Raw genomic sequence first — 14,249 nt, forward strand, 5'->3', positions numbered from 1 at the left:
GACAGAGGGATAAAAAACAAACGAATCTGAAAAACACCTTTACTCACACAGGCAATAGAAACAGAGACCCACCCTCTAGAGCTGATTAGGCGCTGGCCTAAAGGGTGAAGGGCTAGCCAATGGGTCTGCACCTCCATGTGAGCTCCACCATTAAGCACATGATCTTGCTTGACTTATTAGTCTGTTGCTTTTGCCTTCATACTGATTCCCACATCTGTCTTTTCTTTGCTATCCCACGAGCTCCAGTTTGATAACCCTCCACCCTGACCACGCTATAACTTCTTACTGTTCTCCTGGCTTTCAACCCTTCTGGTCCCTCCCAGGCCACTCCAGACCGCAGAGTCCAATTAATTGGTATGAATCAGCACTTTCCCAATGTCATACCTTAACTCTAAAACCTCCCAGGGCTCCCCAGTGCTTACACCGTGAAAGCCCACTCTTAGCCTTGCCTTCAAAGGCTCTTTTATCCAGCCCCATCTCTTACCCCTGTCCCCTGTGCCAGCCCTCCGCTCCGACCACCCTTCTCTACTCACTACGCAACGCATGAGTTCAAATTCTCCCCTTCACACCTTTGCAGGTACGTTCCCCAGGCCTGGAATTTCCTCTCTGCTTAGCTAAATCCTATCCTCTAGTACAAGTGAGGATAGTATTCCCTGGCTTCCTTGGAACTATGAAGTTAAGATACAGAATGACTTGAAAAGAGCTTTAATAACATATGTATTATCCTGCCACCCTTGCTCTCCTCTCCTCTGACATCCCCTCATTCTTGGAAAGACCGCTTTCCTCTGTTCAACCTCTGGTTCATCTTAAATATCACCTTTTCAATGTTCCCTCTCTAACTAAAAAAAAAAAAAAAAACCCTCCTACTATTTTCTACCTCAGTACCCCGAACCTTTCCTTTATAGCATGTGTCATAAGGTGTGATTTTTCTCATTATCATTTCCAGTTATATAGTATCACTATCATTTTATTATTATTTTATCATTATCATTTCCAGTTATATATACTTTTATCATTATTTTTTTTATTTTTAAAAAATTTTTTTTAATGTTTGTTTATTTTTGACAGAGAGACAGAGCATGAGCGGGGGAGGGGCAGAGAGAGAGGGAGACACAGAATCCGAAGCAGGTTCCAGGCCCTGAGCTATCAGCACAGAGCCTGATGCGGGGCTCGAACTCACAGGCCGTGAGATCATGACCTGAGCCGGAGTCGGACGCTCAACCGACTGAGCCACCCAGTCGTCCCTATACTTTTATCATTATTATTTCCAGTTACCTATTATAAATTCCTGGAAGGGAAAGCGCCCGTCTTATTTTCTCTTCTATTGCTAGTGCCCAGCTCAGTGCCGACACAGAACTAGACAACCAGTGACCGAATGGACAAATGAATTAGGATTTCTGAGGTGATGATATAATAAAGAGCAACCAATTTACAATTTCCTCCCATTGGGCACACGGTCGTCTTCAGCCTGAGATACAGAGAGATAACATTTGCTGACTTGAATCCTCATAAGTCATATCAACAGAGGCCAGACACAGCTTAACAGTCTCCTCAAATTGCCATGCGTTTGGTCAATTCAAGTCACTGGATGAAGTGAGGCAAGACAGGCCCCCCCTAAGCAACTGGAAAACATACAGGAGAAGACAAAGTGAAATGATTACAAACAAGCAAGAAACTAGGGTCCTGGGGTGTATATGGGGAAGGGAAGCGAATGGCACCAATGGCATTGCCAGGCTCCCGCTTCTGTACAGCGTGGGGGAAGAAAACGTTCACGATATCCTGAAAGAGGCACTGAGCACACAGGGAAATGCTGAGGAGACACACTAAGAACCTGGTATGGCCACACCCGGGGCAAATGGCCCATTCTAGAATTAACTAAGCGTATTTCCCTTCCTTCCTTACCAGAACGTGCGAAATTACCAAAAGTAAGGGTGAATATAAAACTACCACAAGGATGCTGATGGTCTGTTTCCTCAGCATTTCAAAGAGAATCAAATACTTATGCTGAATGACCAGAAATACCAATGTAGCGCTCTCTTCAGTGCTGCTCATGATCTACTATAGTTCTGAGAAGAGACTTTGCCTTTCCCTCTCCCAAAGCCCCCCCTTCCTCGGCTCTTCTCTCCTGGCCAAAAGAGCTGGAGGGTAGGGCTGGCTGCTAAGATGAATCTGCTTGAAAACTCCCCTGCCTGGAGCAATGGTGGAGTATCTGCATTCCTGAATATTTGGCAACAGCCTCGCTCTTAACATGAAATAGAAATGTGATCTTCAGTGGGAAGGAAAATGTGCTACAAGATAGACTTCCTCCTCCGAAACAATAGAGAATAAGAGTGCCTGCCCTTCGTTTCGCTTCTGGTGGAACCCGTCAGGTGGCTTGCCATGAATGGCCTTGCTTTGTAAATTGTTCAGTACCTTCACAAACGTAAGTTACTGCTCTGCTGCGCTAGTGATCAATATTAACTCAGGGAAGTGGATGTTTTATTAGAAGACAAGTACCCTCCACCTGCCATTGCTACCAAGCAAACTGAATCACAGCGACTGGTGTTTGTTAAGTCTTCGACCAAAACCCAAATGACATAATGCAACGCAGGAAATCAATGAGAGACTGAGCCTGTCTTATTTGATGAAATCCTAATAGAAAGAGATAACATTTTTACCTTGACCATACCAAATGAAATTCACTTGTTGTGTGCATCGGGGCACTGGCCACAACTGGATGCAACAGTCCTCAAAAGAAGCCTCTGGAAATCTCGTCTGAATATTGAGAGCGAATTTTCAAAAAACAATTTTTAACCTTTATTTATTATTGAGAGACAGGGAGAGACAGAGCATGAGCACGGGAGGGGCAGAGAAAGGAGGAAACACAGAATCCGAAGTAGGCTCCAGGCTCTGAGCTGTCAGCACAGAGCCCGACGTGGGGCTCGAACTCACAAACCGTGAGATCATGACCTGAGCCAAAGTCGGACGCTTAACCGACTGAGCCACCCAGGTGCCCCAAGAGCAAATTTTAAAATAAGAGTTCTTACCAGTCATTTGGGTTCTCTGGGTCCTTAGGAGTCCAGAGAAGTGCAATGGGGGTCAATGAGATAGACGGTTTCTATGTTTACAGCACATACAATGTACATTCCCAAGCCTACATTATACCACTTATTACCATTCTGACCTCATCACTTCCTACTACTCCTAACCTTACTCGCTCTGCTCTAGACACATACTGGCCTCCTCAATGTTCTGCAGACATACAATAGCCATGGCACTGGCTGCTCCCCCCTCCCCACCCCACCCCCTGAAAAGGTTCCTTCTCCTTCTCCTCACATCTCCTTCTGCCACCAATTCCGAATGTCTGTTCAAACGTTACCTCCCAATGAGCCTTATGTCTGAGGCTGGCCACTCTAAACTGACAACTCAACTTCCTTGAATCCACATTTCCCTTACTTAGTTCATCCTTTCCCATCATGACATCCATTCCTTCCTCACTTACTCCAATCCAAAAGCACCAAACTACTTCTGATCCTTATTCTTAAGACAATATGCAAGAAAAGAAAAAAAAAAGACACAAAATCCAATGACTCTATTCTTTTTGAACCACTAGAAATCTCTCTTATCTCTTTCTCTGTGGATGCCATGTTTTGAAAATACTTCTTTAAAAGTCATGAATTCATGGGCGCCTGGGTGGCTCAGCCGGTTGAGTGTCCAGCTTTGGCTCAGGTCCGTGAGTTCGAGCCCCGCGTTGGGCTCTGTGCTGACAGCTCAGAGCCTGGAACCTGCTTTGGATTCTGTGTCTCCCTTTCTCTCTGCTCCTCCCCCGCTCATGCTCTGCCTCTCTCTCTCTCTCTCCTTCAAAACTAAATAAAAACATTTTTAAAAATTTAAAAAGTAATAAAATAAAAGTCATGAATTCATTTTTCTGTACCAGTCTTGAAGCCTTCACATTTCTTAATTTCTAAAATCTCATTTCACTCTATTGTACCATCAGACACTACTGTTTCACAGCATTGATAAAATTCTAAGCCCAGAAAGAAACTGATGCTTTATTTTTTTATTTAAAACAATTTTTTTAATGTTGTTTCATCTTTGAGAGAATGAGAGAGAGAGAGAGAGAGAGAGGGAGTGGGTAAGGGGCAGAGAGAGAGGGAGACACGCACCGTGAGATCGTGACCTGAACTGAAGTTGGACGCCTAACCAACTGAGCCACCCAGGCGCCCCAAGAAACTGATGCTTTAGTTTTTCTGGGCAGACTTGCTGCAGATAAATGTATAACTGCAATTAGAAAATTTGACTACTATATCACTTGGGATGCCAAAAGGAAACAGACAGCACACTGAAATTGTGTAACTTGAGGACTGATTAATCAAGAAACTATTTGCAAAGGTGTGGGCAGAGTGCAGGGAAGCCACAGCCACACTGCAGTACCCTGGGGCCAATAAGCGTTCCTAGGCCTATAGGAGTTGAGAGAAGGGAGAGGTTACCAGACCTCAGGAGAGAGACAGGTTAGCAGGAGACCAGGGAGGAGAGAGCTGTGTGGACAGGGCATCTGGCAGGACCTGGGACCTTTGGTCAAAGAAGACAACTAACTGAGGCAGCTGGGAGAATAGACACCCAGGTCCCCTTTTCTCCCTTTCTGGAACCTACTGTGGTAGTTCATGGCCACTGGCCCAAATCCAACAGGAACACACAGGTTAAAGGCCAGCCTTTCAGGGTAGACAGCAGGGTGGAATAGGGGGAAAATGGGCCCAGATGGACACTGAGAAAATATCTAGCACAAGTATGTTTGATTAAATTTATTTTATTTCACAAGCAATATACTTGCTTATTAGAGAAAATTTGTGAGGAAAAACAATACATGGGAAGGAACAAAACCACCCATCATCCCAACATACAGAAAAAAAACTAATAGTTTACTATACCTCTCCAGATATTTTCTCTCTATATATGTATACACACCATGTTCACACACGCGCGCGCACACACGCGCACACACACACACACACACACACACACACACACACACACATTATGATATGCGAGAGATCCAAAAGATCAGAAACCCCACTAGGACGCAGTAACACAGTTTGCATTCCACCCCACCTACCATGACTGAAAAAAAAAAAGAAATGTTATCTGTATCTTTATTTCCTCTCTAATTTAAACCATATAAGGACAGGACTGTCACTAGCTGAACTGGCTCTGCATTTATCCGTGTGCTTAACAAATCATGATGGGACTGATAAAAACAATACAAGGCAGAGTGAAGCCTGTCCCACAGTGCACCCAAGTAACCCAGCTCCACCCCACAAAGATGAGCTGGGGCAGGCACGGCTCCTCTGAACCCAGTTACACACCCTCAAAACAAGGTCTCACTTTTAGGCCACAGCTTCCAATGTGTCTACATTCCTCCTGGTGAAACAACTGAGCTTGGAAGAAGAACAACTTGGTATGTGGGAGTCACAGAGGGAAGAAATTGGCACCTGCTGTCTCCGTACCATAGGGCCATAACAGCGCGGAGTTCAATTCTCTTTTCCACCGAAGTTACTGCACGGCAGGAAAGTGAGGACACGTAGAAGGTGCAGTTTTCTACTCTAGACAGTCAGAATTTATGGGTTGGCTGGCTAAATAGAAGCACTAATGCCAATGAAACGTCTATATCGAGATGACCTCCCCCAGCAACCTGTCACTCTTGTATTAGAACGCCAAATCTATGGGTCCCTGCTCTTTGATCACTTGGACATCCTGTGTATTTCCATCTTCATTTTCATCCTCTTGTGCTCTATTGACAACCTCAAGGTGGGACAAATCACTGATTATTTGATAGACTAAGAAATAATATTTCTAAATCTAAAATAAAGATGAGATTCCAGGAGAGTCAGGTACCCACGCAAGAACCACACCCACACTGCTGGAGCCTTTAGTAAGTCAGTCCTTGGACGACAGGCTTCATGTCTATCCCTTTGTGTTGATATGTCCTTAAGCTGATAATATATGTGTGTGTTTATTTTTGCTCCCCAGATAAGTTTTTTTATTTCATTTTGAAGTTTATTTATTTATTTGGGGGAGTGCGGGAGCAGAGAGAGAGGGAGAGAAATAATCCCAAACAGGCTCCATGCTGTCCGCGCACACAGCCCGACTCGGGGCTCAAACTCACGAACCGAGAGATCATGACCTGAGCCAAAATCAAGAGTCAGACGCTTAACCAACTGAGCCACCCAGGTGCCCCAAGTTTTTGTTTTTTAAATATCTGAATGTTGTCTGGTTACTTTTTAAAAAGCCTAACTGCAGATAGCCCATGTATAAAGAAATGTTTCTCAGATGTCTTTTCACACGTATATAGTTTAGTATCGCTTTATGAAATAGTTTCCAACTGCTATAGATGAAATTAAAGAAATTTAAATCTGCTCTTAAAAGTCAAATAGAATCTGAGAATGAAGAGCCATTTTAAAGGTTTGTAACCATTGGTAAAAGGCATGTTCAGGGCAAAAGATGAAACACAAAATATTTGAATCTCTTATATTATCTTCACTTTGATTAAACATCTTTGCCCATAAGTTAGTTCTGCAATTACACATAATACTGACTTCTGTGGGTAGCTAATTAACTCTCCATTCCCTTTTTAAGAAACAATGACAATGGGGCACCCGGGTGGCTCAGTCAGTTGAGCATCCAACTTCAGCTCAAGTCATGACCTTGTGGTTCCTGAGTTCGAGCCCCACATCAGGCTCTGTACTGACAGCTCAGAACCTGGAGCCTGCTTTGGACTCTGTGTCTCTCACTCTGTCCCTCCTCCACTGTGCTGTCTCTCAAAATAAATAAATAACATTAAAAAAAAAAAGAAGAAATGACAATGTTTAGGCATAAATCTGATCTCCCTTCTGCTGCCATAGGAAAAACCAGTCCCCAAAGCCTCAGGGTCCTTATAGATGCCTTGTCTTATATTTTACCCCATTTATTCTTTTTTTAAAGCATTTTTAAAAGTTTATTCATTTATTTTGAGAGAGAGAGAGAGAGAGAGAGAGACAGTGATTGTGGGGGAGGGGCAGAGAGAGAGAGAATCCCAAGCAGGCTCAATGCTGCCAGCACGGAGCCCAATGTGGGGTTCGAACTCATGAACCGTGAGATCATGACCTGAGCAGAAGTTGGATGCTTAACAGACTGAGCCACCCAGGTGACTGATTCTAAAATTCTGTCATATCTCTACTTTTGATGAAGGTTGAGGCTCCATGTCTGAAGAAGGGATGACAAGGTTAAAACAAACCTCTTTCGCCTTCCTCTCCTCCCTTCCATTGACTGGCATTAAAATCAAGAACTCTTCTTGTTGAAGGCCTTTTTCATGCTCTTCCAGAGGCAGCAGAGGGAAAAGACCTATTTCATCCCTAGTTTGTAACTTTGTGTAGAGGGAATCCAGAAAACTTACCTTTCTGGCACATGGTGACCACATTTGGGGAAACTTTCTACACACACACACACACACACACACACACACACACACAATGCTACTTACCACTGGCTGAACAAAATTCAAGTGGAGGCTGAGAAGGGGGAGGAATGCTTGGCCAGTGGTAGAAAGAGGTTGAATTGCTTATGGCCTTTTATCTTAATTTTTGTGACACAATCCAATTACATCTATTTAGTAGTGCCTTCTAATTACTAGCAGAGATGAATAATGAAAGATTACCCTTGTATTCAAGCTCTCCCTCAAGTCACCCTCCCTCCCTGGTTCACTCATGTGAACATTCTAGATTCAAATACAGAGCATATCTAGAGCTCATGGCATGCTCAGCCAAATAAAGAGTCACTTTAAAAACTGGAAACATGGGGCGCCTGGGTGGCGCAGTCAGTTAAGCGTCCGACTTCAGCCAGGTCACGATCTCACAGTCCGTGAGTTCGAGCCCCGCGTCGGGCTCTGGGCTGATGGCTCAGAGCCTGGAGCCTGTTTCCGATTCTGTGTCTCCCTCTCTCTCTGCCCCTCCCCCAGTCATGCTCTGTCTCTCTCTGTCCCAAAAAAAATAAATAAACGTTGAAAAAAAAAAAAAAACTGGAAACAACCCTTCAGGGCTTCAGTAAGAGGCCAAGGTTACAGGCTGGTGCTGTGAATGGCAGGGAGGGATAGAAAGGGACCCTGTCCCGCCTCCAGGTACGGTGTCTGTAACCAAAGAGATGTTGGCCAGCGGAGCTACAAACTCTTTAATGTACAGGATTTAATGGTCAGGTTTCAGTGGTAATATAGGAATGTGAAAAGGAACAAAAGAAAAGCAGATCTACCGAAGTTAAGATAATTACGGAAACAGTGGCAACTGGGGCAGGAAAAAGGAGGGATGATGTCTCTACCTTCATTAGGAATAGAGTCCCTTGACTTTGGACGGATAAACCCGAAACAGGAGATCCAGCTTGGATGCAGGCTGGGAAAACAGGCAAAAAGAAATTCCAACCTCAAGGAAAAGATTTTTTTTTTTTTTTTTTTTTTTTTTTTTTATTTTATTTTTTTTTCAACATTTATTTATTTTTGGGACAGAGAGAGACAGAGCATGAACGGGGGAGGGGCAGAGAGAGAGGGAGACACAGAATCGGAAACAGGCTCCAGGCTCTGAGCCATCAGCCCAGAGCCCGACGCGGGGCTCGAACTCACAGAGCGCGAGATCGTGACCTGGCTGAAGTCGGACGCTTAACCGACTGCGCCACCCAGGCGCCCCAAAAGATTTTTTTTTTTTAAATGAAACCTCTAAGAACCCGCTCTCAGAACTTTAGATTTGAAAGAATCTGTCCCCATCAACAGCCTTTAATCCCACTCCCTGACTCAACAGAAAAGAAAACGGAGGCCAGAGGAGAGGATGTGACCAGACCAGTAGTTCACATCTAAGTGGACAAAGAAATAGGACAAGAGGCTAGATCTTTTGATTCCTCATTCAGTGCTCTTTTGGCTACGATGAATGATTTTAGAGCTCACCCCTGTAAAGTGGAAAAAGTGACTTTATTTCATGTTCACTTCAGACCTCAATATATTGGACTAATAAGGTAATGAATTATTTCATCTTGGGGCCGCAAAAAACTGGCAGGCACTCAAAAGAGGCAAGAGTTAGGGTCAAGTCCAGGGATGCCCATCTCCTCGGAATGACCATTAGGGATCTGGAGTGAAGGGGAAGGGATTCTCCTTGACGATGGACACACTGGCCCTCAGGCCCTACCAGCCTCCCTGCGGCCGGTCAGAATCTCTGAGAGCAGAAGTTCTGAGGTCATTCGGAACTGCATGGAAGGAACACATGGAGCCTCCTGAAAGCCCAGCACGGCACAGTTATAAGGCTGGGTCCCCGCCAGTTGCTCAAAGTACTTTCTCAACAAAAACAAAAACAAAACCCGGCAAAGAGCTCCCTTTGTCCTGACAATTCTCCCTCACACTTAAAGTGCCCAGCCCAATTAGGACCATTTATTCTGTGCACACTTGGATAACACTCTGATAAAAAGCTGAAACTCCAGAGCATGGCTGCAGGGACAGGAAAACACTATTGCTTCTATGGTTTCGTACACAGATTGCGTCATACTTAATGCTGAAATCATAAACTATATATTTTTGCCCCCTCCGAGCTGCCTATTGTGTGCTTATAAACAGGAACCTGGCAGCATGTCAGGGGTGCAAATTGATTTCCTTTCCCAAATAAAATTTTAAAAAGCAAATAAACAAGGTTATGTTGGCTAATGAAACATTACATGCCAGGCTGGGGAGAATTCTTTTAAAATGTATTTTCTTGAGCAAAGGCAACACCAAGCATCCGTAAAAGGTTCTTTCATAAACAACATGTTTACACAAAAATGCATTACTTGAAAGAAAGGCAAGTCATGGTGCATCTCCCATGATATATTTGGACCGGGTTTTAAGAAATAAATTAGGGACGGGTGAGAAGGGGGGTGTCCCACACTGCTACAGAATTTGGAAATTAACTACAGCCACTCGCAAGTAAGATGAAGTGGTTCGTGTTTAGAAAACTGCTTGGTCTTAGTGTTTTTATCATTTGTCATCGAGACGTAAGTAGCCCACTTGGAGTGCCTCCTATTGGTATGAGGAAATCCAGGAAAGAAAACTGAATCGTGCCCACAGTGCTTAGAGACATAGGACGAGCAAGCCTGGATGACTAGCATCGATGGAAACATCTCCTGGACAGTGACCTGCTTCCCAGCTGGAAACAGGGTTAGTAATCCTCGTGTAAGAGGGATTCCCTGGCTCTTGTCCACCTTACACTTTACCACAGAGAATGAATTCCTGGAGCCCCAGGACCGAAGCCATCCCGAGTGGGCTGTGAAGCCCAGATCAAATATTCCTGCATCGTCTCCCTCCTTCCACCGTCTTCCCAACACCTTTTTGCTCACGCGCCCAGGCGGCAGAAACCCTGGTGCATCCCGATGAGCAGACAAAGCCCCAGGACAACTCGGAATGCAGCTTGAAGGAGGAGGCTGGAAAGGTAGAGGGACAGTCTCAAGCCTGCGCAGCTGAGAGCTGAGTTGCTACCTAGCAATAGTGGTAGATGGACAGAGAGCATCCTGCGTGTTGTTGTCAACCCCGGTGATGAGTCCTTCCCTTACAGTTACTGTCTGTCATCAGGGAATTAGTATCTCATACTAGAGCCCAAGGGCACAAGATAGAAACTCCCTATAGTCTTGGGATGGTCCCGACTATGAAGGAAGAAAAGAAACCTTTTAATCCTGCTCAGGGGCTTTTTGTTCAGCCTTAAAATACAACTCAGCCGGCTAGTCCGAAGTAAAGAACAGAACGGTTCCAAATCACAAAGGTAACCCTGAAATCCCGCAGACCCAAAGGCCCTACCCTCAGAGAATGGTGTTGGGCGGTGACAGGGTGTGAGGGCTGGGGGATGGAAGAGTGCCTGAGATGATAAGTTCTCTCTCTCTCTCTCTTTCTCTCTCTCGCCCCCAACTCACCATGCAACCTTGGTCAGGTCTCTGGGCCACTCAGAACTTTCTTTTTTCCACCACTTTTAATATAAGGCAAACACTGTCAGTCTGATGGCTGTGTGATTAATGAGGTAACATTTGTAAAATGCTAAGAGCTTTCCAGAACTCAAATGCAAATACTTTAGGCCAAATACTCTGGACAACAGTTAAAACACAAAAAGGGTTAGTCACCAGTTGGCTGAGGATATGAACATGGGAAGGAATTGCAGAAGGAGTGTGTCCTGTGAAAGGATTTGACCATGGTCGGGTGCACATCAGGGAAAGGGGAAGGAAGGAGAAAGAAGCTTTAGGCCTTGTAAAATCTAGAATATGAATTATTTCACCTGCAACAGAGGCCATTAGCTTTTAAAACCCTGCACCCTTTCAACAATACCGAAGATAATTTAATTCCACAAAATAGTTTTCGACACACATAATCCTATAGGGTACAACCCAAGGTATGACAGTAGATTATACTGAAACTTTTGTTCTTATCCCAAGAAAATGACACAGCATGAATCTATAAGGGCCACATACCAATTGGCTTGGCACTTGTAACCATCAACTTGACTTCCCCTGTTTTCTGTGGAAATGGAAGAATCATATTAATCATTGGCAAATTTGATAACAGATGTGTTTCCCAGCAAATCCACATCAAGCACTTGAAAAGTAATTACCCCCTAAAGCTTGTTGTGTTCCTGCGTACATTTGGCATCAACTAAAGACTTCAGCCGCTTTGGTTTTATCTGACGTGAAGCTAAAGCCTCAGGGTGATACTCCAAGTGCTGTTTTAGATTATAAAGTCTTAACAGCCCCTCGCTTTAGGGCACTGTGTTTATTGATGCTTTGTAAGCAATTTACAGTCCCTTAATAGCACATTCACCACAATGTTACAGTGTTTAACTTGTTAAATTATATTTAGAGCTTCAGGGAAAATTACCTCATTGGCTTCACTGGCGTGGGTTATTGATATCACACAGGAGTTATGGCAGCATCCACCTGACTGGGGATGGCGACAAGAACATTTTACGGGCTGGAGTCAAAAGTGGAATGCAAAATTCAAGTGTAGAAGTCAAGGTGGTACGGCGCTGGTGGGAGAGATGGAATGGGGTGGCCCTCCGGGAAAGGAGTTAGGGAAGGCAGAAGGGACAGAAGTGAGCGAGCAGGGTCAGCATCTGACAGAGTCATTCGTTAAACTGGAAAGCAAAAAAAAAATTGCCAGCGATGGCCATCTTGATTCGGACATTGATGTAAGCCACCTCCACAACCAGGCAGTGCTCCTATTCCTGATCTCCCCGTCCTTTGGAAGAAATGTTCTAGATCCAGGGACCTGGGAGACTGACTCCAGTTGCTATAACCATTTATTCAACGGCTTGGTGTTTTTATCTCTTCAGGGCTAAAGCATTGCAAGGGAAAGAGTGGATGTGTTAATAAGTAAAACAAAGGGAAGGAGAAGGTGGTGGTAAAGAAAGGAGAAGAGGAGGAGTGGGAGGAAGAAGGAGAGAGAAGAAGGAGGACGAGAAGAAGAAGGAGAATCAAGGGCAGCAACAACAACAGTAGAAGCAGCAGGAGCAAAATCTTTATTAGAAAAAAAGAGACATAAAGTAGGACTAAAATATCATCAGACCTGAAGCTTAGTGATGTCATGAGACTTCTTCAGAAAAGCAACCCAAGGCCAAGGTATTAAAAATCCACTGCAGAGGCTAGAGAACAGGCATGAGAAACCAACCAAGTGGCTGATGCCTCCGGGGTCTTAATTCGTGTGACCCTTGGCTGGCTCACAGGTGGCTGAAGGTCGGAAGCAAACCATCAGAAATGACAAGTATCACGGTGTATAACCTCCATGAGACAACAGCACTTTCTCTTTCCCATACGTAGGTGCTGCACTACATGAGGTTTCTCATGCTCGGGATACTTAATAATAATTAATGACCAAAATAAAACAGGCAGTTGACATTGCAAAAACAAAAGGCATCCAATGGCGTAAACAACGTTGTTCACCAGGCTGTTTTGGCAAATACAGGCGTTGGCGAGGAACCAACGAAAGAAATAGCAACCTGTATGTATTTCAAAAGACAGGAATGAGAAGAGGGGAGAAATGCTATCCTGAATAGAGGCATATCGTTTCCTACGGAAGTGAAGAACAGCTAGGTGTACAAGTATAAATCCTAGCATGTGATCCCTCAAAGAGAAATTTCGATCTTTTTTTTTTAATTTCTTTTTTTAACATTTATTTATTTTTGAGAGACAGAGAGAGACAGAGCATGAGCAGGGGAGGGGCAGAGAGAGAGGGAGACACAGAGTCCAAAGCAGGCTTCAGGCTCCGAGCCATCAGCACAGAGCCCAATGCGGGGCTCAAACTCACAAACCGCGAGATCATGACCTGAGCTGAAGTCGGACGTTTAACCGACTGAGCCACCCAGGTGCCCTGAGAAATTTCAGTCTTAAGTACAAATCAGAAATTCCCACTCCTCCTAGATTTGAGAGATTATAACATTTGATCTAATAATTCACATTTAATGTCTACAGTTGCAGTTCCCAAACTGTGTGCCTAACTGCCTCAGATGCTGCACTGAGCTTCTCAAGTTTGAGGGAAACATGGCTATACTTGACCTCCATTGGATACTGCACAACCCGAGGTTGTCAGTGTTTCAACATTAGATCACGCTACATTCCTTTGGAGTATATCACAACTTTGCAAAGCTGGATTTTTGGTGGTTGCTGTGATAAAGAGTAAATACCATGCAAAAACAAATGTGGAACAGAAAACAAGGGTGGTTCTGTCTAATCAGACTCTACGGTTTGGGAAGTGTAGAGCGTCCAACAGGTGCACACAGCCTATTAGCAAGTGATTATGGTTATTTTTAAATAAAACAAAAGCATTCTTTTATATTTCTATATCCATATATTATTTATCTCAAATAACTACTGAGATGATTTTATACTTATTAAGTTGTTTGGACCCGACATGCGTACCATCCCACTAGGTACTCTGGGAAACCCATACGAAGTATAAGATATGATCCCTATCTTCAAGAAGTTGGCAAGACAATCCTTATATGCTTACAAAGTTAAATGCCAAAAGCAGACAATGCAAGAGATGTTACTAGCCTGCACACAATTATAGGCTAAATGAGTGGTTCAAGAGTCCTGAAGGATCATGGTAAATTTTATGTGTCAACTTGGCTAGACAATCGTGACCAGTTGTTTGGTCAAACACCAGTCTAGATGCTGCTATGAAGGCATTTTTAAAATTTTACTAACTTCAAAATCAATAAACATTGTTTTTAAGTTTATTTATTTTGAGAGAGAGTGCG

The 14,249-nt window shown here is 44.0% G+C and overlaps 1 protein-coding gene across 5 annotated transcripts in view; it reads right to left on the bottom strand.

Moving 5' to 3' along the window:
* CREB5 (cAMP responsive element binding protein 5) overlaps window positions 1–14,249 on the bottom strand; it is a 404,427-nt gene that overhangs the window by 258,228 nt on the left and 131,950 nt on the right. The window contains exon 1 of one of the 5 annotated variants that reach the window (XM_086693676.1): window positions 3,027–3,102. The exons of the other annotated variants lie outside the window; for them this stretch is intronic. The gene's annotated coding sequence lies outside the window, so the exon portion shown is untranslated. Of the gene's footprint in view, window positions 1–3,026; window positions 3,103–14,249 lie in introns of those variants that run through there. 5 annotated transcript variants of the gene reach the window in all.

The sequence above is a fragment of the Puma concolor genome, chromosome A2 (assembly GCF_028749965.1).
Source record: "Puma concolor isolate L17-30 chromosome A2, mPumCon1.1.hap2, whole genome shotgun sequence".
Taxonomy (NCBI): Eukaryota; Metazoa; Chordata; class Mammalia; order Carnivora; family Felidae; genus Puma; species Puma concolor.